The sequence below is a fragment of the Stegostoma tigrinum genome, chromosome 11 (assembly GCF_030684315.1).
Source record: "Stegostoma tigrinum isolate sSteTig4 chromosome 11, sSteTig4.hap1, whole genome shotgun sequence".
Taxonomy (NCBI): Eukaryota; Metazoa; Chordata; class Chondrichthyes; order Orectolobiformes; family Stegostomatidae; genus Stegostoma; species Stegostoma tigrinum.
This window is the reverse complement of record NC_081364.1, coordinates 28,887,242-28,913,704: the sequence shown is the minus strand read 5'-3', so window position 1 is coordinate 28,913,704 and position 26,463 is coordinate 28,887,242. Positions and strand designations below refer to the sequence as shown.

The 26,463-nt window shown below is 40.5% G+C and overlaps 1 protein-coding gene and 1 pseudogene across 1 annotated transcript in view; both read left to right on the top strand.

The window, feature by feature from the left end:
- Positions 1–26,463, top strand: part of fgd (faciogenital dysplasia) — a 227,545-nt gene that overhangs the window by 11,666 nt on the left and 189,416 nt on the right. The window lies entirely within an intron of this gene.
- On the top strand, positions 941–1,188 carry LOC125460238 (small ribosomal subunit protein eS27-like; annotated as a pseudogene).

The window sequence follows — 26,463 nt, the reverse complement described above, 5'->3', positions numbered from 1 at the left end:
GAGAGGATATTAAAATAATATCCTTAGAAATTAGACTCCATTTACCCCAATAACCTGATCTTATCTTTTGTAACATAAAGATCCTTTATTGAAACCAATGCTTTTTTTCTTGCATATTATTTCAAATGACTGGATTTTATTTTGGATGCCAAATGTTGAACCCTGCAAACTTTTGACAGGTGAGAATTTGGGGCTGTAATGTGTGTGTGCTTCTGATTGTAGCTGGAATGCTTTATTTTAGAAATGAGTTTCCCATCCTGGAGCATGCTGATATGGTCCGAAGAGACACTCAAAGGAGAAGTTTTATGTAATTTCATTTCCAAATCATGTGCTGGAATTAACTGCAGACATTAAATGATTAGTTATAGAGACATATTCTTCAGCCAGCATTGTGTTTCATCGGTTACTGTAACTTACTTCTGGCTTGACATTTGTGAATATAAATGCATAAGTGTGCCAAGAGGCAGAACAGCAATGAAAGCCCTGTTATCTTGTATCTAATAAACTTTTCCTGACTTTGGACTCATTAAAATAAATAAAAGTAATTGCTTGAGCAACAGCTATATGTTAAGTCTTAGTATTTTAACATGTCTTTAAATGACACTGTAAACACCAACATTATGTGCCAAGTCTTAATTACTGTATAAATATAGCAAACAAATTATATATTTTACTATTGAAAACTTGTATCTTCACCGTTTATGCAGTTGTGAAATGTTTCTAATCCCATTACAAAGCATAAATCCTCATCAGGGAAACTTCTAAAGTGCTTATTTCTAAATTACTCAATTTGTATACTCAGTCGATATAGAATACCATCTTAAAGTCATGGAGAGCTAGAGAGTAAGAATTGATTGAACCAAGTTGAGGTAGGTCTGTAAAGTTAGGTTGAGATTAGAATGGGAAAGTGAAAGGGAAGATCCGTGCCAGCACTTCCACACTTAAGATGCCTCTGGTGAAAGATCTGCTAAATCCATGAGAAGGAGATGAGGAGACACTAAAAGAAATGTTTGGTGCAAAGCCTCACCACCTACCTCACGGATGTCAAATGTCCCAGTCACTACAAAATCTCTAGTGTTCAGCCGCACACAAGCTGTTGTGTTGTATGTTGGTTGCTCCACTGTACTTTACCAGCCCACAGTTGGAGAGGCCAGGTTAACAAAAGGCTGTTCCTTCAGAAGAAACTAGCATTAAAATGAAAGTAGGCATCTCAGGATGCGTGAGATTACCTGCACTGCTGGGCATTGGGAAACTGGTGAAAGAACACGGAATCACTTTACTGAGATCTGAATCTTGGCAAAACAGAGGGTGGGGGTGGAGGGAGGTGGGACATTATCACTGTTCCGCATCTTTACCCATCTGGTTTATGTAAATTTTTTGGATCTTCTGCTGGTATTGAGTTATTTGTTGGAATTACCAAATAAAATGTAACACTAAAAAAGAAGTAAAGTCAGAGGCCAGAGGAGGGCATTAGAGGTCTGTATTAGGTTAGGTTGGGGGGAAACAATGTTAAACGAAGATGTAAAGTTAGGGAAATGAATTAAATAAATTGAGGAACAAAGTTGACATTTGAACTAATGATGTGGAGTTACTTAGTTGAAAGGGACCCCAGACATCAGTAACATTTTAGTATAGTAACATTTAATCTAATAGGTCTCAGTCTTTAGCCAGAAAAAATAAATCAGAGGATTTCAGTGAGAAAGTAAATTACCTAAGGATAGCTATCAGCAGAAGAGGATGATGACCAGCATTTCCTTCAGGGTGTCTATGGAGCTATGGGCTGAGTAGTTGCAATGAGCGACAAGATCACATTTCTTTTTGGATTGCAGTGATTTGTGTGCCATTTATTACTGCATCTTTTTAAAGGCTTACCATAAAAAAAACTATCTCAATGTGGTTTTTTTCGATTGGGACTATCGGATAAAATACATTCTACCAATTATCCTACTACAGCATTTTGGATAAAAGGATGACTGAGTTAATGGGAAATCTGAAAGTAATACTTTTGCAAATACACAGTTTGATTTAAGAATCTTCACACCCATTTTTAACATGACATTTGCCTGTCCTGTCTCCTCCCAAATGCTGAATGAGCTACGTTGTATTTCCAGAATTTGTAGCATTTTACTAGTTAATAGAACACAGCTTAATCATGTGCATAATTTGATTAGATCATCAGTATTGTGGTGATAAAACATAAGCTAAGTGTTCTCGATCCAAAAAATCTGAAATAGAAACACAAAATCTGGGAATCACAGATCAGGCAGCATCTAGAGAAGGAGAAGCAGAGTTAATGTTTTGCATTGATGACCTTGTATGAGAGGAATCATAAGTATATTTGGCAATGTTTTGTGCACTACAAGGTGACTATTATAGGCTCCGTATAATGTATAAATGCAATTATTTCAAAATACTTTGGCCAGTTTTGGTGGTGTCTTCCTGTTTCATTTAATAATGCATTCAACTAGTTTGAAATCAGACTGAGAATTTTAAGCACTTTTTATTTTATATCCAGGACAATTATTTCCTATAATGTAAATTCTGAAGAATATCATAGAATAGGTGGCACAGTGGTTAGGCCTACTGCCACACAGCGCCAGGGACCCGGGTTCAATTCACCTGGTTACTGTCTGTCTCTGGAGTTTGCACATTCTCCCTGTGTCTGTGGGTTTCCACTGGATTCCTCCCTCAGTCCATAGATGAGCAGGCTAGGTGAATTGGCCATGCTAAATTGCCCATGGTGTTCAGGGATGTGTAGGTTAAGCGTGTTAGCCATGGGAAATGGAGGGTTACAGGGAAAGGATAAGGGAATGGGTCTGGGTGGGATGCTGTTTGGAGGGGTTGGTGTTGACTTGATGGCTGAATGGCCTGTTTCCACAGTAGGGATTCTATGAATAGCAATTTATTGTTACTTGTAGTACAGAAAATAGTGTGTAAATTGCCATAATTCATCATTTTAATTTCAGAAATTATGAAAAGAAATAATTGAGACAAAAGTTCACCTTTTGTTCCCTCCATGAGTCCTGGGTTTCTTAAGTTGCTATAGGATGCTGCTGCCTTAGCAAGGAAGCTGCCATATTTCCACCATAGCCAAGAGGAATGGAACCGCAGCAGCACCACCAAGAAGAATAGACCAGACCCACCGATGGTGAAGCAGCGGCCACTGTTGGCACGAGGGACAGGCATCCGGATCCACCATGCTGCCCCCAGCCCCCTCAAACACTTGCCTCTGCTGCAGCCGCAGTAAAGCTGAACTTTGACACAAAAGAGAAATGAAGAAGCAAAACTAAAATAAAGAACAAAGAAGAATGTGGCCGGTCAGGTGAGCAGGAGTGTCTGGGAACGGAGCCCAAACACTACCTACTTTGTAGGAATAAACTTTTTATCGTAACAATAAACAATCTCTCCTGACACTAGCATTTCTGGTGTGCCCATTTCTATTCTTACTGCAATAAAAGCGAAACAGCGCTAGAAATCTGAAATCAAAACATAAAATTCTGCAGAAACTCAGTATATCTGAGGAGGAAGAAACAACAGTTAACATGTTGAGTCTGATATGAATTCTTCAGAACCCAGTGTCAACTCTTCATAGAGGCTGCCAGATCCACTGAGTTTCTCCACAACTTTGTATTCTCATTTACTTGACTACTGTTCTAAATATTTTGAAGTCTATTTGCATTAACAGTCTCGTAGGGAGGAAAGATGAAACTGCTTATTGTAAACTTTCCTAAGGCCCCAGTCACAATAAACTTGATTTTAGTTGACAAGTTGGACTTGCTAACTGTGTGCTGCATTTAATAAGTACAGCAAACTAGGTATTTGGTATGTGCTGAATAATGTGAATTGAGGAGTGTTTGTCATCCCTGGGTGATATGTTGCAGTCGCTGTACACTAGAGTGTTAATGATTCAGCCAAAAACTAATCCATCATTTCACTTCAACTGCAAATACTCCTTTTTGGAAGTGTGATATTTTACAGGAACATTTGTATGAATGTTTAGATAACTGTGGTGTAGTGCTGCGTAGACTGTGCTGGTTTATTTTTAAAAAAGCCCATTATTTGCGACGGAGACAAGGAAAGAGCAACTTTACCAAACTTGGGAAAAACAAGTTTTAAATCTGTCCCAAAGTCCTGTTCATTACTGCCCACACACCATTTTCTTTCTCCTTTTCTAAAAACATCACCTTTTATTGCTCTGAAGTAGGAGTGGGTGTCAGCAGCCTCCAATTAGCTATCCAGTTGGTCATTTTATGTATCTTAGCATGGCCTGCAAGTACAGGTGGACAGCATGAATATGGAAAATGAGGTAGTGAGCCAGCTACATCTTCATTCCTTGTCAACAGATGCTCTTTCTATCATCCCTTCAGTAATTGTAGCATATTATTAACGTGGTATAAGTTCATATATCTCAGTACTGCAATTTAGTGGATGAATCACCACTGTGTGACATCCTGTATGTAACCGTTTTCTCAGTAGCAGATGCTTGAACACTTGCACAGCCCCTGCCTATTTAACACAGTGAGAGGACTGTTTGATTCTCACTGTGAACTTCTTAAATGCTGTGAAGCAGTCTGCAGCCAGGCAGGATGAAGGATTGTGTTGCAAATACGATCTCTTGCCTCATAGGTTTTTGAGAAATTTTGAGGAGTCAGGAAGTGAAAGTACTTACTGCAAAATACCCAATCTCTTCTCTTTGTTCTGATGGAGGATGGTAAGATGAGGGAGGGGTACATTGATAATCCAGGGCATGTCGATATTAAGGAGGAGATGGTGTTGGAAAATACCCAGGTAGATATGCGCCCAGGGCCTGAAGGGATCTAACACAGGATACTGAAGGAGGCAAGCAAGCAGATTGGCTGACTTTGACGGAGATATTTTTATGTTCCTTAGTCCCAGAGAACAGAGAAATAATAAAAATTGTTCCTTTGTTTAAGTAAAGCTACTGGGATAATCCAGGAAATTATATACTGCTGAGCCTTACATCAGCGATAAGGAAATTATTGGAGAAGATCCTTCGAGACAGGATTTACTTGTATTTGGAGAAGAACGAACTTACGGAGTAGTGAAGTGGAGGCCTTGTGTCTCAAATTTGTTTGAGTTTATTATCTCTTCACCAAAGATGATTGAGGGTAGGGTAGTGAATGTTGTTTATGTGCATTTTATACAAGTATTGATATGCTGGTCCAGAAGAATAAGCCACATGGGATTCGTGGTAAATTAGTAAATTGGATACAAAATTGTCTTAGTCGTTGGAAACAGCGAATAGTTGTGGAAGGGAGTTTTCTGACTGGAGATCTATGATCAGTGATGCTCAACAAGGAGTAGTGCTGGGACCCATTGTTTGTAATTACATAGAAATGCAGAAACATAGAAGATAGGATTGGGAGGAGGCCGTTCCATCACGATCATGACTGATGGTCCAATTCAGTAGCTTGATCCTGCTTTTTCCCTGTAACCTTTTGATTCCATTTGCCCCAAGTGCTATATCTAGCTGCCTCTTGAATACGTTCAATATTTTGGCATCAGCTACTTCCTGTGGTAGTGAATTCCACAGGCTCACCACTCTTTGGGTGAAGAAATGTCTCCTCATCTCCATCCTAAATGGTTTATGCCAAATCCTCAGACTGTGACCCCTGGTTCTGGATGCACCCATCATCAGAAACATTCTCCCTGCGTCCACCTTGTCTGGTCCTGTTAGAATTTGATAGTCTCTGAGATTCCCCCCACCCTCTCATTCATCTGAGCTCCAGCAATAACAATCCTAACCTAGTCAACCTTTCCTCCATATGTTAGTCCTGCCATCCCCTGAATCAGACTGGTAAACCTTCGCCGCACGCCCTCGAGAGCAAAAGCATCCTTCCTCAGAAAAGGAGATCTAAACTATGCATGGTATTCTGGGTGTGGCCTTATCAAGGCCCTGTATAACTGCAACAACACATCCCTGCTCCTAAACTTGAAACCTCTTGCACTGAAGCCCAACATACCATTTTCCTTCTTTACACCCTGCTGCACCTACATGCTTACCTTTAGCAACAGGTGCGCAAGGACACCTAGGTCCTGCTGCACACTACCCTCTTCCCAACTTGCAGACATTCAGGAAGTATTCTGCCGCCTTATTTTTGCTTCCAATGTGAATAACCTCCCGTTTATCCAAATTATACTGCATTTTCCATTGATTTGCCGACTTACCCAACCTGTCCGGATCATGCTGAAGGATCTTCGCGTCCTTGTCGCAATCCACCCTGTCACCCGACTTGATATTATCTGCAAACTTGGAGATGTTTATATTTTATTCCTTCATCCAAATCATTCATATATGTTGTGAATAGCTGGGATCCCAGCACTCAACTCTGTGGTAGCCCACTAGTTACTGCCTGCCATTTTGAAAAGGACCCATTAATTTCTACTCTTTGTTTAGTCTCTGCCAACCAATTTTCTATCCATCTCAATACACTTTCCCCCAATCCCTGCACTTTAATCGTGTACAGTAATCTCTTGTGCAGGAATCTGTCAAATGCTTTCCGAAAGTCCAAATATGCCACATCGACTGGCTCCCCTTGTCAATTCTACTAGTTACAGCTTCATAGAATTCCAACAGATTTTATCAAGCATGATTTCCCCTTCATAAACCTATGCAAACTCTGTCTGATCCTGATCCTGCTTTCTAAATGCTCTGATGTGAAGCCGTTGATAATGGGTTCATGAATTTTCCCCAACACAGATGTTAGGCTTACTGGTCTATAATTCCCTGTTTTCTCTCTGCCTTTCTTTTCGAATATTGGAGTGATATCAGCTACCCTCCAATATGCAGGGATGGTTCCAGAGTCTTTAGAATCCTGGAAGATGATCACCTGTGCATACAAATTTTATATATAGTAATGTTTGCAGACAATCCATACTGTAGGGATTCTATGACTCGTTCTGTAACATAAAAATTGGAACAGTTGTGGATAGTGAGGAACGTTGTCATAGGATACCACAGGATGTAAATCATTTGGAATGTTGGGCAGAAAAATGGCAAATGGAGTTTAACCAAGACAAGCGTAAGGTGATGCATTTTGGGAGGTCAAATGCAAGAAGAAAGTACATAGTAAATGGCAGGATCCTCAGGAGGATTCATATCCAGAGGGATCTTAGGGTGCAAGTCCATAGCTCTTTGAAAGTGGCAACACAAATGGCTAAGGTGGTAACAAAGGTGTATGGCATGTTTACCTTTGCTGGGCGGGACATTGAGTATAAAAAATGATGAGGAGTTATATCGTGGCTTTGAGTTTAGATAGGCCACATTGAGAGTATTATATGCAAATCTACACTGCAGGATAGATGTGGCGGCTTTGGAGAGGGTTCAAAAGAGGTTTGCCAGGATTTTGCTTGGAATGGAATATATTAGGTTTGACAAATGTGGATTGTTTTTGCTCGAGCGTCGGAGGCTAAGAGGCGACCTGATAAAAGTGTATAAAATTATGAGAGGGAAGGATAGGTTCGACAGTCAATCTTTTGTCAGGGTGGAAATGTCAAATATTAGTAGGTTTAAGGGAAGAGGGGAAAGCCTGAAGAAGGTGGTACTTTTTTTAAAACACAGAGGGTGATAGGTGCCTGGAATATGCTGCTAGGGTAGGTGGTCGAGGTAGAGATGATAGCAATGTTTAAAAGGCATTTAGACAGAAAAATTAACATAGAATCATCAATCACTGCAGTGTGGAAGTAGCCCATTTGAGCCCATGCTGACCCTCCTGAAGAGCATTCCATCAAGACTCACCTCCCTGCATTTCCTATGGCTAATCCTCTTGGCTTTCACATCCCTGGGCACCTATGGGCAATTGAACATGGCCAATCCTGCTAACCTGCACATCTTCGGACTATGAGAGGAAACCAAAGCACGTAGAGGAAACCCACACAGACACGAGGTGATTGTGCAAACTCCACACATACAATCACCTGAGGGTGGAATTGAACCAGGGTCCCTGGTGCTGAGCCACTTGGAATGGAGGGAAATGGACTAGGTGCAGGCAGATGGGATTAGATTAGAATGACATCATGGTTTGTACACATGGTAGGCTGAAGGGCCTGTTCTGGCCTGTACTGTTCTGTTCTATAGCCGTGGCAGTTATGTGATTGGCCAGAAAGTGAGCTGAATGAATCAATAGTGACCAATCCCACTCCACAAATCCCCCAGGAGGTAGGTGCTGGAGGACTCTGTGATAGTAATATTTATTGATGTCAGGAGGAAATATTTTTAAATAATCTTGTTGGAGGTGATTGCCTGACAATTATGTGGTCTGAATGTGTCGTGTTATAGCTGAGGCAGTAGGAGTGTTCCACGCTTTTGTCTCCCTACCCCTTGGGTTGCTGCATAAAACTAAAAGGACTTTGCTCAGCTACTACAATGGCTAATGTAAATAGCTTCCTTTTTATTGCGTTTTAAATGAAATTGAATTGAGTTTTCTTAAGCACAATTATTGGTTTATTGTGGAAAAAAAACTTCACAAATGAACGTGCAATAACTGATTTAACATCATGTCAGTGATATCAAAATTTAATTGCTAACACTCTGAATATTTCCAAAACACACTTTAGGGAAAGAGAAACACTGTGCAGAGGTTTATTTTTCTGAAAGAAAAAAGGTCTCCTTTATCCTTTTTGTCTTTAAGAATAACCCATTGGTAAAATGTGGAATGTTCCGGAATGAGTTAGTCTGATGTGGTACATGCGGTGAGGTTACAAATTGCACCCTATTGCCTTTTGAAGTCTTTCAGACAGCTTATCAGGAAACACAAAATGGAGATCTTACTTTTTCAAAAGAAAAATCTCACCCTGAACTTAACCAGAGGGTTTTCATTCATCTTTCTGAAAACAATAGCAAGACACCCCTTCTGAAAGTCATCTTGAACCCCAATTGAAGACCAGATACTGAAGCATTCTCCATCCAGTCATTGGGTTTAAAGCAAGCAATTATCAGAGTCATATGATTTCCAGGAAGCCTTGTGTTTAAAAAAATACTCGAGGTCACAGTAACCTTTCAAAGAACTCTCTTTAAATAAACTGCTACAGGTTTTCCCATACAACTTAAAATAAATCAATCTTGCCACAGTCTTCCCAAACCCAAATCCTCCAAGAAATATTAAATGTGAAGCACCTTCGTTAGACTTGAAATTTGCGGTGAAGTCTCACTACCTGATGGACGGGGCTGCTTCATTATGAGGATGTGATCTATTAATCCAGTGGTTTCAAAATAATACTGTGGAGGCAAGAGTTTATGACCCACCAAAGCTGCTGGAAAACTTAAAATTTTATGAATTAATAATCTTGAAAAGAATGTTTGTCTCACTAACTGTGAAGAAACTGCAGGATTGTCATTAAGTCCTAGCTGCTTCACTGACATTCAGGGAAGAAAATCTGCTGTCCTAACCAGCAACTGGTCTTCATGTGACTCCAGACCTACGGCCAAGTGATTCTGAAATGGCCTGGAAAGTGTTCATCATGCAGACGCACAGCCCACCCGACATCAATATTGGCAGTCAACTGGCAGCTATACAGCGTAGAGGAGAACTGCGTAGGACATAGGCATCACAGGATGGGCCAGTACTTATTACCCATCCCTTGATTGGGTGGGTGTGAGCTGCTGCCTTTAATTGCTGAAGTCCATATGCTGCAGGATTTTAATCCAGTGACTCTTCAGCAATGGTGACATGTTTCCAAGTCAGAGTGGTGAGTGACTTGGAAGAGAACTTGCAGGTGGTGGTGTTTCTGCTGCCCTCATCCCTCATCCTTCTACACAGTGGCTGAGAGTTTGGAAAGTGCTGTCTAAGGAGCCTTGGAGAATTTTTGCAGTGCCCTAACAGTAATTTCATGGTAATGCAGCATAAACAAATAAGAAAGTGAGTTTGTCAGAAATGCATGGTGATAGTCATGGGAGTCTTAATCTACATAGAGTAATACAGCACAGAAACAGACCTTTCAGTCCAACCAGTCCATGCTGACTATAATCCCAAACTAAAATAGTCCCCCTGTCTTCTCCTGGCCGTTATCCCTCCAAATCCTTCCTGATTATGTACTAATCAAAGAGTCTCTTAAATGTTGTATCTGTACCCATGTCCACCAATTCCTCAGGAAGTTCATTCACAAGCTATCTGCATTTAAAAAGAAATTTGCTCCTCGTGTCATCTTTAAATCTCTCTTCTCTCTCACTTTAAAAATGTGTCCCTTGACATCTCCCATCCTGAGGAAAAGACAATTACCATTAACTCTATCTATACCCCTCAATACTTTACTTTATACAGTTCTTCTATCAGGTCACCTCTCAGCCTCCAAAACTCCAGTGGAAAAATTCCCAGCCTATCCAGCCTTTTCTTTATAACTCAAACGTTCCATATTGACCAACATCCTGGAAAATCTCTTCTGAACCCTCTCCAGCCTAATAATAACCTTCCTATAACTGGGAAACCAGAACTAAACACAGTATTTCAGAAGAGGGCTCACCTTAAAATTACAAGATTAAAATTTGCAATACCAAAATGCATACAGTTCAAGTTCTCATTCAGTTCCTTTGCTTATTTCAAATATTACAAATCAATCTTGCACTCTGCTTTTCATACTCCCAATCAGACCCAAGGAAATATTATTCACACAGTCTTAGTTTATTTAAGTCAAAGCTAAAGTCATCCCAGTTGTCAAAGCTGTTGTTACTCAACCGCTTGAAAACACTGCTTATTGTCTGTGCATAGACTAAGTTTATGCACTGCACAAGCAGGTCAAATAGCACTCCAAGTAACTTCTTCTGAATCTTCCCATCAGGCAGAGCTGGAAAGAACTGTTTTGTGATCTGCCCTAGTGCAGTGTTGACTAGAAAAGTCAGATGGCTAAATGTAGCCTAGATGAAGAGTTCATAAAATATGTTTGGATAGTTTCTTGTGTCATGGAGTTAACCAGAGAGTAGGTTATATTAGATCTGGCATAGTGCAATGAGATAGGGTTAATGAATGATCTCATTTTGAAAGTGCCCCTGGGCAACAGTGACCATAATATGATTGAATTTCCAGTTTAGTTTATAGGAGAAGTGGTGCGGATCTCAGTCTATTTTAATCTTAAAACTGAGCAGTTATAGGGGCATGAAAGCAGACCTGATTAAAGTGAATTGACAACTTAGGTCAACAGAGTGCAGTGGCAGATGTTGAAGGGGATATTTCAGAATATGCAGAACGAATATATTCCAATGAGTGAGAACAATTCCACGGGATGAACTGTCTATCCACTGTTGACTGGAAACGTTAAACGTAGTATCAAACTAAAAGAAGAAAAACATATGATTGTGTAAAAACTGGTGGTGAGTCAGAAGGTTGGATAGAATATAAAGTGGAAAAAAAGAGACCAAAAAATTGATGGAAAAGTTAATGTACAGGGGAAGCTAAACAGAAATATGAAAATAGATAGTAAGAGTTTCCATAAATATTTTTAAAGAAGGATTATTACGTAGAAAGTGATAAATGAGAATTAATAATTAAAATTTAAGGAAATGGCAGATGAGTTGACAGTGTTTGATGTAGAGGATGCATATCAATGCAGGTGCAGCAATAAATTGGGACACTGAAAGGAGGGTGTAACTCGTGCAAAACACAAACACCAGAAAAGTAGAACTGAGGAAGTTGTTGGAGCTGCAGGCTGTTGAGTGCCTAGGTTCTTGTGGATTTCATTCGGGCATTGAAAGAAGTGGCAAGTGAGATAGTTGATGCATTGGTTTAATGTCCAAATCTCACTTGACTGAGTAATGGTCTCCATTTAATTGGAAGATAAATATAACTTTTTTATTCAAAAAGACAGGAAGCGGGAAACTACAGCCTGCCAAACTTGACATCCGTCATAGGGAAGATGTCCAAAACTGCTGTTAAAGAAATTATAGTAGGGCACTGAGAAAAATTTCAAGGCAATCAGGCAGAGGCAATGTGTCCTTTTTTAAAAAAGGAAAGCTTAATCAATCTTTTGGAGTTCTTTTCAGGTGGTAATGCATCCTATGAAGAAAGTGGGATTGTTCATCCAGCCTCACATTTTGTTGTCTTGGTAGATGTCCTGTAGTTAGATTTCCAGAAGACATTGATAAGGTGCCACATCATTGGTCAGTAGGAAATACAAGTTCATGGTTTAGGAGTAGCATATTGACATGTGTAGACAATTTGCTGACTAACAGGAAGCAGAGTGTAGGCAAAAATTGGTCTTTAAGTTTGGCAAGATGTGTGCTATAGCGATTGCTGGGATATCGTTGTTGTTTCCAATTTGTATAGCTAATTTGAATGAAGGGAAGGAAGGAATAGCTGTCAAATTTGCCTACGACACAAAGATGACATAATTGAGAGGCATGGATAGTCAGAGATGCTTTCCCCGCCACGGTAGAAATGTCAGTCACTTGGGGACATGGGTTTAAGGTAAAAGGGGGTAGGTGGCATATGCCTGAAATGCACTGCTAGAGGAGGTGCTGAGGTAAATACAGTAGCAATATTTAAGAGAAATCTTGACTCATATGAATAAGCAGGGAATAGATGGATACAGACTGTGCAGAAGCAAGAGGTTTATTGATTTAGAAAGGTGCTGTGCTGTGCTGTTCTTGGCTTTTCCGTGTTTTGCCATATGATCAATTCTGTGATCCTATTGGTCCCAGACAGTATGATTATGGCTCAGGTGCTTACCTGGAGATTATTCCCTTTTGGTCCTTCATAAACTTTGTCTCTAGCTGCTCATATTCCCTCAGCAGAACCTCCAGTGGACAGCTTTACCGTGATATTGTTTGAACAGGAGAGAGGGAATTGTTATGTATGTACAAGATATGAAAGGGCAGGAGATGCAGTGTCGATTCCTTTCAGAGATTTGATATTGGTTTTTGCCAAAGAAATAAACTGCAGTTACCTGTTAATATCTGAAGGTGGCACTCTCTTGACCCTCAAAATGGGCTAAGGTGAAAATGTTTATGAATAAAAACAGTGAATGGAAAACAATATACATTTTAAATATAAGAGATAACAAGGTGTAGAGCTGGATGAACACAGCAGGCCAAGCAGCATCAGAGGAGCAGGAGAGCTGATGTTTTGGGCCTAGAACCCCCTTCAGAAATGGGAGAGGGTAAGGGAATTCTGAAATAAATATGGGGAGGCGGATAGAAGATGATAGAGGAGAAGATAGCTGGAGAGGAGACAGACAGGTCAAGGAGGCGGGGGTGGAGCCAGTAAAGGTGAGTGTAGGTGGGGTGTTAGGGAGGGGATAGGTTGGTCCATCCCAAAGCCAGCCCAGCTTGTACCTGCCTGCCTAACCTGTCCTCCCACCTACCCCTCATCCCACCTCAAGCCCTACCCCCATCTCCTGCCTACTAGCTTCATCCCGCCTCCTTGACCTGTCCGTCCTCCCTGGACTGACCTATCTCCTCCCTACCTCCCCACCTACACTCACCTCTACTGGCTCCACCCCTGCCTCTTTGACTTGTCTGTTTCCTCTATCCATCTTCTGTCCGTCTCCCCCCTCCCTATTTATTTCAGAATCCTCTCCTCACCACCCCCCCCCCCCACCCCCCATTTCTGAAGAAGTGTCTAGACCTGAAACGTCAGCCCCTCCTGCTCCTCTGCTGCTTGGCCTGCTGTGTTCATCCAGCTCTACACCTTGGTGCCTCACTTAAATCAGTTGTTTTAAAGTTGTAGAGGATAAAATCATCTGATTCCTCAGGAGATGGATGTATAAAATAAGCAGTGTATTAATTGGAAATAATAAAATGCCAAAACAATGTTGCTTTTCAGTGGCTAATTTTACTGGTTTAACTGGTACAGGAGGCTTGTCAAAATCTCTCCAAGTGACTCTCATGTTTTATTAACTTTCTTTCAAGTTGACTGTGGTACAAATAGAAAAGGTTAAAATTTTAACCAAGTAAAGTTTACATTTCTGTTGGTATGTCTCTTTCTGCACCAGTGGTAATAAGTTGTGCGCTTAAGCCTAACAGGCAAGGCTCAGTGCATAATTTGAGGTCACACATTGGGTTGTGGTTTCCGAACAGACCCAAGCTGAGGAACCTGGCAAGACCTTACAAACCTCTCTAATGTTCTTTGGGAATTTTACCCATTGGCATTGTTCTAGCGTGGTGATTTGGTTCTTGAATGTTCTATTGTGGGATAAATGAATCAAATCTAAATTGTGTAACTCTGTGAAAATGTTGCAAGTGGAGAGTTTTATTAACAATGTTTTTACGTACTTAGATCAGTAGTCGGTGCATCTACTTCTCAATATAATCTGTCTATGCTTAGTATGATGTTTGACAATGGTAATTTCACTGCCAGGCATGCTCTGAATTTTGCCATAGGAAAATAGGAACCAGAGTATGCAATTCAGCCCCTCAGGTTTGTTTCACCATTCAGTGAGATCATGGGGGGGAAAGCAGAAAGTCACACTGTCAGTGAATGGTTTCAAAGTGATTTCTGTAGTCCTACAACAATTAGTCATAGGAATGCATTGAATGATTAGAACACAAGAACAGGAGTAAGCCATTCAGCCCCTCGAGCCTGTTCTGCTATTTAATGAGATCATGATTGATCTGTAGCCTAACTCCACATACCTGCCTTTGACCCATACCCCTTAACTTTTTGTTAAGCAGAAGTATTACCTACCTCAGAATGAAAATTTAAGACCTTATCCACCATCCACTGCAGTTTGTGGAAGAGAAATCCAAACATCTGCACCTCATTGTATTCTCACTGTGGTTGTAACACTATTCTGCAGCTGTTCTGCCTGGATGCATTTGTATGATCTGCCTGTATGGCATACAAAACAACAGTTTTCACCATTATTGTTGTACGTGTGACAACAATAAATCAAAATCAAACTCAAAATTTTGGGTACAGAAGGGCTTCCTAACATTTCTCCTGAGTGATCTGGCCCTAATCATCACACTGTGCCCCCTAAAGCCATCTTTGCTACCATAGTAAGACAAAAAGTTTCATAAATGTTGACTCAAATGTGACTTCTCAAAAGATCATGGTCAAGTAAAACGATTACCTCAAATGAACCTTGGAGGAAATGAAAGAAGTAGAAATTAAACCTCAGTTGAAGCAGAAGCTCGTCTGAGGAGCCTGAAGGTGCATCCGATACTGTACATCATCTGGCCTAAAGTAGAAGGTCTGCTGACCCTGGGAGCTTTTGGTCCTGTAACCACCAGTGAAAGGGCTGCAGCAATTGCCCCAGTCTTAATAACAAAACAGCACGGTCACAATTTGTGGTTGCATTTATGTTCGCAGTCAACCTCGGAGGAAAGAAATTTTCAAAGATGGATCTGTCGCAGGCCTACCTACAGATGGGGGGAGGGGGGTTGCAAAGGAGTCCCTGCTGCTGCCAACGATAATAGCAGAAAGGTGGCTCCACTACAAGTGATTTCCTATTGTCATCACATCTCTTCTGGAAAGCCATGAATCAAATGTTAAGTAGGCTGCCAGAAGTGCAGTTTTACCTGGATAATATTTTGAATGATACATCCCAGAGATAAAAAAAACTCGATTAGTGTACTGGGCCAGGTAACCCATGGCAAGGGACTACACAAAGCATCTAAGAAATTGGAGGCTGTAATGAAGACCCCTAGACCAGATAATATCTCTCCATTGAATAGTGTTACAGTTTGTTTCTGGAATGAACTGCCAGAGGAAGTGGTAGAGGAAAGTACAGTTACAATATTTAAAAGACATTTGGACAGGTACATGAATAAGGGAGGTTTTTAGGGATACAGGCCCAACCCAGGAAAATGGGACTAGTTTGGATCAGGAAACTTGGTTGGTATGGACAAGTTGGATGGAACAGTCTGTTTCTGTGCTGTATGACTCTATGGCTGTTGTCTATGATACAAACCCTGGCTGAAGTATTGTGTAGTCTGGGCAGTCGTAGTTGGAGGTGGCATGTCTTCTGCTCCTCATCTTGCCATCTGTACAATGTAATTTTGTAAAGTTAATAAAATGTAATACACATTATTTTCTAACCAGAGGTAAGAGCCTCTTTATTCAGATTTGTCAGTGATTCATCCATCATTGCAACCTACTAACCACACTGTAGACTACTGTCACAAGGATTGGTGACAGCAAAGGAAGACTGCAGTTATAACACAGTGACAGCAGTGATCGATGTGGTGCAAAGTGCATAATGTTGATCCCACAGTGAAAACAGCCCTGAAGAATCGGAAGGAAATGAGACAAAGAATATTCTGAGAAATAGAGTAATTCTATTTTTAGTGCATACACCTTTAAGAAAGGAACAGCTATCTGTCAGCTTGAAGCATTTAGACAGAAATCAGTCAGCAAAACCTCATGGAAGCAATAACAGCTAGCAGCTGTAGTCTGAGGTAAAAAAGACAGCCAGACCTAGGGGGAAATAAAAGTATGGGAAAAGCTATGATGGAATAATCCTGAGTCAGGAATCAGCTGAGGTGTGTTCGGTTTTTGGAGCTCCAGCTGTAAGTTAGAAACTTAATGGAAAATGTTAGAAAATGTACCTGCATAGTGCAAAACTGGGAGGTTGAAAACCAAAAATGGGAGTACTTATCAGTAAACCAACTATTTCTGCAGTCTCACATAGGCATCACACGACATATCTGCTAAATTTAAAATAGGGCCCTCACTTAATATCGAAGTCAACAATATCAGAAACAAATTGAAGCATCATGAGTTGATCGCAGAAGTTTAAGATCAATAAAACGTTTCAGAGCCAAGATAAATTTCATTACAAAGTCATTATATGGAAGGAGTGTGAATGTACCATTTTGTTGGGTGGGGTGCATTTGGGGAGAAAGTGTGACTTGATCCTACAAGAAGAAAAGGGCACAAACATCCTATTACTCAAAAAGACAAACATCCCAAAACACCTCAAAGGACAGTGATCCTCCATTTTGATTCTTAAAGCAAGGAAGGTTACATTAGTATTGTGGAAAAAATAGCTGTCAGAATTTAAAAGCTTGGGAATATTCGGTACTTTATTAGTATCCTGTTGCTACAGTGCAAAATTTTAAACCTCTAAACAATTTTTAAAAATACAAGTTCTTTAAGAAAAACGGTTTCCAAACAGTGGTAAGCCAGAACTATAGAACAGCTAGTGAATGGAATTTAATACAGTTCAACTACAGAATTAACAAAGACTAGTAATTAAAGGGAAAGCTGTAAGGACAGTAGCAATCTGTACAGCAACTTATGATTAAACAGTATTTCTGATGGCAAGCTTAGCAAACATCAAATTTAAAACAATGTTAAAACTGTACATATTTAAATACTTGCAGAGCAACACAATAAGGAAGAATGGGAAAACACATAATACTTAAGAACACTGATGTTTACGGAACCTACGTGGGAATTCTCAGAAAACAGTCTAAGATACAGAACTACTTGTGCATTGAAAAACAAAACCAAAAATGGAACAAGTTAACACACTACTATATACAATAAGTCCAGATCTGACCATAAATCAACAAAAAAACTCAAATATTTTGTTATTAAAGCTGTTGAAAATTACCTAGAACAAATAAAGTTTTTGAATGATGAAGTTTTAATAGAAAAATTCAATTTCTAGCTGAATATATAGTTAATTGAATTAACTTCTATAGATCAGTTTAAATCTGTGAGTTAAACAATGGAGCCTTGCATCAGAAATCATAATGGATGGACTGGATGGCAGAATTTTTGAGTAGTTTTTTTTTAAAATCAGTTTATTTTTTGTTGTCCAAGGAAGATTTATCATTGGAAGAGGCTTTCTAAATCATCCCGGAAACCAAGACGAGGAACAATTGCTGACAAACCTTGGGATGAGAAGAACTGCTTACCAAAGAAGGACAATAGGTCCTTCACAAGATGTAAACACACTTGACAGACACATGACAAGCTTACATGACACAGCAGGTGGGCAAATATTAAATACAAAGTTATTGTCAGCACTGTAGATTAAAAAAAGAGCGTTCTGGGCAAAGACCGTGCCCAGCTATGACCAAACTGTGTTACATCTATTACCAAACAGGTCACTTCCAAAGAATTTATAAAAGAAGTAATTCCAGAACAGTGGAGGTACTAGTGGTTACAAACAAAGCCCCTACTCAGTAGATTACGCATCCCCATTCAAAAAGAGAACCCGTATTTGGAGAGACATTCTTGGGGGAGATACCTCAGGCATTCATAGACCAAGTGGGAGATCCATGTCGGTTTTTTGTCTAAATTTATCTGTCAGTACCCACCCTACTGAAGCTTCATACTGGGGCCAAAGTCACTCTCTTATCTGACCATTCATCCTGGCTGCCAAAAGAAATGTTACAGCTGTCAGTTCTAGAATAGAACATAGAACACTACAGCGCAGTACAAGCCCTTCAGCCCTCTGTTACGCCAACCTGTGAAACCCATCTGAAGCTTGTTTAAACTACACTGTTCCATTATTATCCATATGTTTATCCAAGGACCATTTAAATGCCCTTAAAGTTGGCGAGTCTCCTACTGTTGCAAGCAGGGCATTCCATGCCCTTACTACTCTCTGGGTAAAGAACCTACCTCTGATATCTGTCCTATATCTATCTCCCCTCAATTTAAAGCTGGTTCCCTCGTGCTAGCCATCTCCATCTGAGGAAAAAGGCCCTCACTGTCCACCCTATCTCATCCTCTGATCATCTTGTACGTCTCTATTAAGTCAGCTCTTAACCTTCTCTCTAACGAAAACAGCCTCAAGTCCCTCAGCCTTTCCTCATAAGACCTTCCCTCCATACAAGGCAACATCCTGGTAAATCTCCTCTACACCCTTTCCAATGCTTCCACATCCTTCCTATAATGTGGCGACCAAACTGTACGCAATACTCCAAGTGCGGCCACACCAGAGTTTTGTACAGCTGCAACATGACCTCATGGCTCCAAAACTCAATCCCTCTACCAATAGACCTAACACACCGTACGCCTTCTTAACAACCCTATTAACCTGGGTGGCAACTTTCAGGGATCTATGCACATGGACACAGATCTTTCTGCTCATCCACACTGCCAATAATCTTGCCATTAGTCCTGGACTCTGTGTTCCTGTTACTCCTTCCAAAGTGAATCACCTCTCACTTTTCCACATTAAACACCCATTTTCCACCTCTCAGCCCATCTCTGCAGCTTATCTATGTCTCTCTGTAACCTGCAACATCCTTCCGCTCTATCCATAACTCCACTGACTTTAGTGTCATCTGCAAATTTACTAACCCATCTTTCTATGCCCTCATCCAGGTCGTTTATAAAAATGACATACGGCAGTGGCCCCAAAACAGATCCTTGTGGTACACCACCAGTAACTGAGCTCCAGGATGAACATTTCCCATCAACCACCACTGTCTTCTTACAGCTAGCCAATTTTTGATCCAAACCGCTAAATCACCCTCAATCCCATGCCTCCATATTTTATGTAATGGCCTACCGTGGGGAACTTTATCAAATGTTTTACTGAAATTCATATACACCACATCAACTGCTTTACCCTCATCCACCTGTTTGGTCACCTTCTCCAAGAACTCAATAAGGTTTGTGAGGCATGACCTATCCTTCACAAAACCGTGCTGATTATCCCTCATCAAATTATTCCTTTCTAGATGATTATACATCCTCTCTCTTATAATCCTCTCCAACACTTTACCCATAAGCAAAGTAAGGCTCACTGGTCTATAATTACCAGGGTTGTCCCTCTTCCCCTTCTTGAACAAGGGGACATTTGCTCTCCTCCAGTCGTCTGGCACTATTCCTGGACATAATGACGACATAAAGATCAAAGCCAAAGGCTCTGCAATCTCCTCCCCAGTTTCCCAAAGAATCCTAGGATACACCCCATCCAGCCCAGGAGACTTATCAATTTTCACACCTTCCAGAATTGCTAACACCTCCTCCTTGTGAACCTCAATCCTGTCTAGTCTAATAGCCTGTATCTCAGTATTCTCCTCGATGATATTGTCTTTTTCACGTGTGAATACTGATGATAAAATATTCATTTAGCACCTCTCTTATCTCTTTGGACTCCAAGCACAACTTCCCACTACTGTCCTTGACTGGCCCTTATCTTACTCTAGACATTCTTTTGTTCCTGACATGCCTGTAGAAAGCTTTAGGGTTTTCCTTGATCCTACCAGCCAAAGAATTCTCATGACCCCTCCTGGCTCTTCTTAGCTCTCTCTTTAAGTCCTTCCTGGCTAACTTGTAATTCTCAAGCGCCCTAACTGAGCCTCACTCCTCATCTTTACATAAGCTCCCTCTTCCTCTTGACAGGAGTGTCGACTTCTTTAGTAAAGCACGGTTCCCTCGCTTAACCATTTCCTCCGTGCCTGAAAGGTACTTGCTTAGCTGTTAGCTGTTCCTTGAACAAGCTCCGCATTTCAATTGTGCCCAACCCCTGCAGTCTCCTTCTCCATCCTATGCATCCTAAACTATGCGTCCTGGCACTATAGCATGCAACATCTACCAAGGTTAAAGGGATACTGCAAGCAACATTTACAATATAAAAAACAATTATCTAGTAGGGAATACAAATATAGCCTAGAATCAACAAATCTCTTTCTTGAACAAGAAAACATGTTTTGCGATTGGTGTTCTCAAAAAGATTGCAGAATTATATTAGCATAGAAATAAAAGATTCTTCGCATTGCCCTAAGTTGTTCAGAAGATTAAGCAAAGTTGATACTGAGAACAGTATTACATTCTGGATAAAATGGTTTAGCATTTTTTCTTACACATCCGTGAAAATTCCAGGTCCTGCCTTAAATCATTTTCAGAAACAACTTCAGGTTCACCAGACCAATTTGTATGGTGCTCAGTCATGTTTACTGCTCCTAATTCCAATGGCTCAAAAAGACAATAGCTAGGGGGATCCATCTCACATCAGGTATCAATGAGAACTTTGCCAAGTTGTCTAAAAGTAGAATTTTTTTTTCCCCAATGCTGATATCAAAGGAGGTTCTGCCAGGTGCCGTTCGATGACCAACCAAAACTGCTTACCATTTCTATGATAACAAAGTGTGGAGCTGGATGAACACAGCAGGCCAAGCAGCATCTCAGGAGCACAAAAGCTGATGTTTTGGGCCTAGACCCTTCATCAGAGTGGAAAATGAAGGGTTTAGGCCCAAAACGCCAGCTTTTGTGCTCCTGAGATGCTGCTTGGCCTGCTGCGTTCATCCAGCTCCACACTTTGTTATCTTGGATTCTCCAGCATCTGCAGTTCCCATTATCTCTGATACCATTTCTATGACTCACTTTGGTAAATATTGTTTCATCGAAATGCCTCAACCCCAGGATTCTTCCAATGTATATCATGTCCAATGTATTGCAAGATCGAGAAGAGGTTACATGACACGTTAATGACCATTAATACACAGGGATCCAATGGAAAACATGAATGAAGGATTCAATACTGTCTGAAAATGTATACAGGCTGCATTACCTCCCCTCAATGAGATATGTGAAGTCTCCAAAAAATTTAAAACCAAGGAACTACAGATGCTGGAAATCTGAAACAAAAACAGAAATTGCCGGGAAATCTCAACAAGTCTGGCAGCATCTGTGAAAAGAAGGCAGAGTTAATGTTTTGGGTCCAGTTATCCTTCTTCAGAATTTATTTGCTTTTTGTAACACATTATTGTCAAAAGTGGGATAAAGCTTGATCTAAAGGTGATAGAGGTCATTCGTGAATTCCTCTCTCCAAAATCTGCTGCGTCTGATGAAAATTTCTCTGCATGCTGAAGCAATTGGCAAAACCAGGTGTTGCCTTACTTGGCGATGGTGATATGTTATGGATCAGGTCAGACCCCCCTCAAAATGTTTTTAGAAGGTAGCCTAGACCCTAACTTTTTCTTATTTAAAAGGTAGGTGTGAAATACTTGTTCCAGATGTGATGCAATTGGTCAAACCACTCAAAATTAAACAAAACACAATTTATTTAAACACTGCGGTTAAAATGCAAATACGAGAGATAAATTTAGAATAATTCAACTATTGGAAAACTTAACCAAATAATAGATGCAGTACCTATTACTAATTACTTGTTCCAATATAGTAACATCAAATAACCACGCACCTTGGCCAAAGGGTAAGTTCAGACAGATCCTGACTGGCAATTCTCCAATCCAGGAGGAAACAACATGGAGAGATTTCAGAGAATGTAGCAGCCAGGAAACATTTTACTGATGTTCCAACTCTTCTGGGACCCAAACAGCTTCTAACTGGTGCAGCTGAAAAACCAGAAAAGCTTGATCTGGCGAACTGGTTACTCCTTCGATTACTGGCTTATAGCCACTTTGACATCTCTGCCTTTATAGACTCTCTGCAAAAGAACACAACTCAGGACAAAATATTGTTTTTAAAGTGATAGCATCATCATGGAGAGAACACTTGGCATTTTGTCAAAAAGATGCAAGGTTGCTGTTAGGACTTACATCAGAAAGATGCCCTCCAAGAAATGTAGGAAATGCTAACATCCACGGATGACCAGCCCACTGCAATCCGTCCCTGCCAGCTGTTTTGGCTGTGGATGTATCAACCAATGGCCTAGCATGGAGCAGTGCTCTTTCAGGAGCAACCAGATGAGAGATGGAATCTGGTGTTGCATGTCCAGGGCATTGTCAGGCGCACTGCCATGATGTGTAGTTATTGAAAAGAAGACAGTTTGTGACATCACTGCGTAAGAGTAGATTTTCAGACTGTATCCTTGCCTTGAAAGTTCTCAGAAAGATGGGCCATATCCATCAGCCTCCCTATTAGATGGGAAAGAGCTATTCAGAACACTTTCATAGGTAGAGATTGGCAAATCTCATACAACAAAGATGCAATGAGGCCCCTGAATATGTGCAGGGGAAGCTACAGTGGCAATGGCTGCCTTTTCCAGTGTGTCCTACAAAATTTTATGGAATTCACTGTTAAATTTGAGTTATGTACTCACATTACAGTGATACAGTGACTGGCTCAACCAAATCCAACAGGAACAAAAAGAAGACCTGGAATGTGCTCTTATTCATCAGCTTGTGTCGGTGGTTGACCAGACCAAAGGCTCATTTAATAATAAATACTTATTCTGAGCATCAGCATTTCACCAACACAAATGATGCATTGTTATTTAAATAGCTGGTCACTCCAGTTTTATTCGAATGGCACAAAACAAATTACACTGGAATCACTTTGTAATGCCCAAGTGCAGACCTAGGGCTTAGAGGTCATTGTAATGAGGATCTTGAGATTTGAGGACCTCCTGACTGATAGTGAAACTTGTCTTATTTATAAGTTTGAATAGAGTCACTGATCTTTCCTATTACCCAGAGCAGATTACGAGAACTGACGTGTTTTTGTTGATTGATTGTTATTCTTCACAGTGGGTTGAAGTAAAAAGAAATCGCCACCACTGACAATTATTAGAATCATGCATGAATGTTTGCTATGCATGACATTCCTGGTGTAGTCTTTTCTGACAACTGACTGTAATTTGCTCTCAACTCTTTCAGACACTTCCAGGTTTCAACAGATAATCAGCTTGCTTAAGTTATCTGCAATCAAATAGGGAAACAGAGCATGTAGTCTGGACAATTAAATCCTTTTTGAGAAAAATACTGACATTTATACAGTTTTGTTAAGTTACAGATCTACCCATTTCAAAATGGCTCCTTGCCATCAGCATTACTGATGAGGAGAAGCTGAAGTCATGTCTCTCCAAAGAGACTGTTTTCACAGATAACACAAGGTGTAGAGCTAGATGAACACAGCAGCATCACAGGAGCAGGAAAGCTGACGTTTCGGGCTGAGGCCAGGGTCTTCCTGCTCCTCTGATGCTACTTGGCCTGCTGTGTTCATTCAGCTCTACACCTTGTTATCTCAGATTCTCCAGCATCTGCAGTTCCTACTATCTCTGAGACTGTTTTCACAGTTTTGTTCCACAAAACGTTTCTGACAAGGAGCACTCTTATCGACAGCAGCAGGCTGCTCATTACATTAGGGTCACTCTGCACAACAGTTGCCACACAAAGAGCAATGGGTGTGGATAAGGGATTTAAATAAAAATGGTGTGGTTGACCAAGGATTGACAGACCTGCAGCTATCATACATTGACTATACAGCAGAAGCAGTTCTATGGAGGATTCAGAGGAACTAGTCTCACTGGATAACAGTAATCTCTTAATACATTATTTGATAACCCTAATGAGGAACATCAGAGCAGTAGTCATTCACAGACCATTCAAGATGAATGTCAGCAATCCCTGGGCCAACAACCTACTGATGTTCCAAATCTGAAATTAACACATTCTGGAAGAATTGTCAAGCCAGAGATTTGTTTAAATTGGTGAAGACAGAAACCTGCAGGGAGGTGAAAAAAAGGGGTAGTGGATAATGTAATTACAGTACACAATTAACCCATTACATCAGGATGCAAAAGTGAAAAAGGTTAAAGGTGATTTTGAATAAGGTAATGGATATGAAAGAGTTAATCTATGCCAAGTGATCTAAGAGTTAATCTATGCCATTCTGAAATATAGCATGCAGTACTTTTGAAGCACATTCACTGTTTCACATTGGAACCTTAAGTAAATTTCCGTCTGGTTTGAGTAACAGAAGTTATGACCAAGATTTGTGTTTGGCTTACAACTACTTCAAGCACTGGCTGGTTACTTATTGTTGAAAAGGTAGAAGATCTTTGTAGTTTGTGTTCATTTTGCTTAATCCTGCTGGAAGCAGTACCATATTGAATAAAACCTAATGGGTTAACCTTGTATGGGTTAAAACAATATTTTTTTTAAAAAGACAAGCATTTTTTAGATTTAATGGGCAGAGCATAATTGCTCAACTATTGATGTATTGTTATTAAAGAAAGCAGAGTCTATTTTCAAGCAAGAGAAGCTTTTGCAAGCAATTTTAAAGTTGTTATTACATTTTTAAAGCTTTTATAAGATGCTAAATTGACTAAACACTAATAATTTCCGGATGTTTTTAGTTTTTATTTCTTTTACTTTTTGAATTGCCCCAGTATAGATGATAATCCAAATAACTCACTAACATCACTGCTTAATTTTAGATTTTGATTCATTTCTAAATTTAAAAAAATACACAATGCTGAAATGGCCATTTTTCTCTCCAGTGCAAGGTTGGTCCAGAATTTTGATTTGAATTGAATGTCATTGTCCTTGTTAATGACTGAAATTTGAGATGATCTTGTTGCATGTTGATTAGTTGCCTGGAATGAATAATAATAGACATTGAAATGTATGGCATAAATTGTGCCTTTGTATTTACATTCCTTTTATGGTCTAAGAGAGAAATAGCGTTGTGACTCACTTGCAGAGTTTAACTGCCAGCCTTTGTACTTTACTTTTAAAACCAATATGCTTCTATTTTGGTGAAACAGAAGCTAGGTTATGTCATCCTTGCAGTGTTGTGATTTAAACAAAAAGTGAACTTGTGAAAACTTGATTCAGAGATAGTAGGAACTGTAGATGCTGGACAATCTGAGATAACAAGGTGTAGAGCTGGATGAACACAACAGGCCAAGCAGCATCAGAGGAGCAGGAAGGCTTACATTTCGGGCCTAGACCCCCCTCCATCAGAAGAAGGATCTAGGCCCAAAACGTCAGCCTTCCTGCTCCTCTGCTGCTTGGCTTGCTGTGTTCATCCAGTTCTACACTTTGTGAAAACTTGGCTTTTGATTACTTTTTACTTACTTTGTGGCATAATTATGGATTTCATACGATAGAGAAATAAAGAGGAATGGCCATCCATCATTGCTGTAAGAGTAGCTCTTGGGCAATTCCCCTGATAACTTGAATATTGGTTATAATTTCCTGCTTGCTAAATTCTGGGAAAATTAGTTTTGTTGTTTCTCTTCAGAGATAATGGGAACTGCAGATGCTGGAGAATCCAAGATAATAAAGTGTGAAGCTGGATGAACACAGCAGGCCTAGCAGCATCTCAGGAGCACAAAAGCTAACGTTTCGGGCCTAGACCCTTCATCAGAGAGGGTTCTGGGATAAATAGGGAGGGGGGGGAGGCGGACTGAAGATGGAGAGAAAAGAAGATAGGTGGAGTGGGGAGGTAGGGAGGGGATAGGTCAGTCCAGGGAAGACGGACAGGTCAAGGAGGTGGGATGAGGTTAGTAGGTAGGAAATGGAGGTGCGGCTTGAGGTGGGAGGAAGGGATGAGTGAGAGGAAGAACAGGTTAGGGAGGCAGAGACAGGCTGGGCTGGTTTTGGGATGCAGTGGGGGGAGGGGATGAGCTGGGCTGGTTGTGTGGCGCAGTGCGGTTAGGGGACAAACTGGGCTGGTTTTGGGATGCGGTGGGGGAAGGGGAGATTTTGAAGCTTGTGAAGTCCACATTGATGCTATTGGGCTGCAGGGTTCCCAAGTGGAATATGAGTTGCTGTTCCTGCAACCTTCGGGTGGCATCATTGTGGCAGTGCAGGAGGCCCATGATGGACATGTCATCTAAAGAATGGGAGGGGGA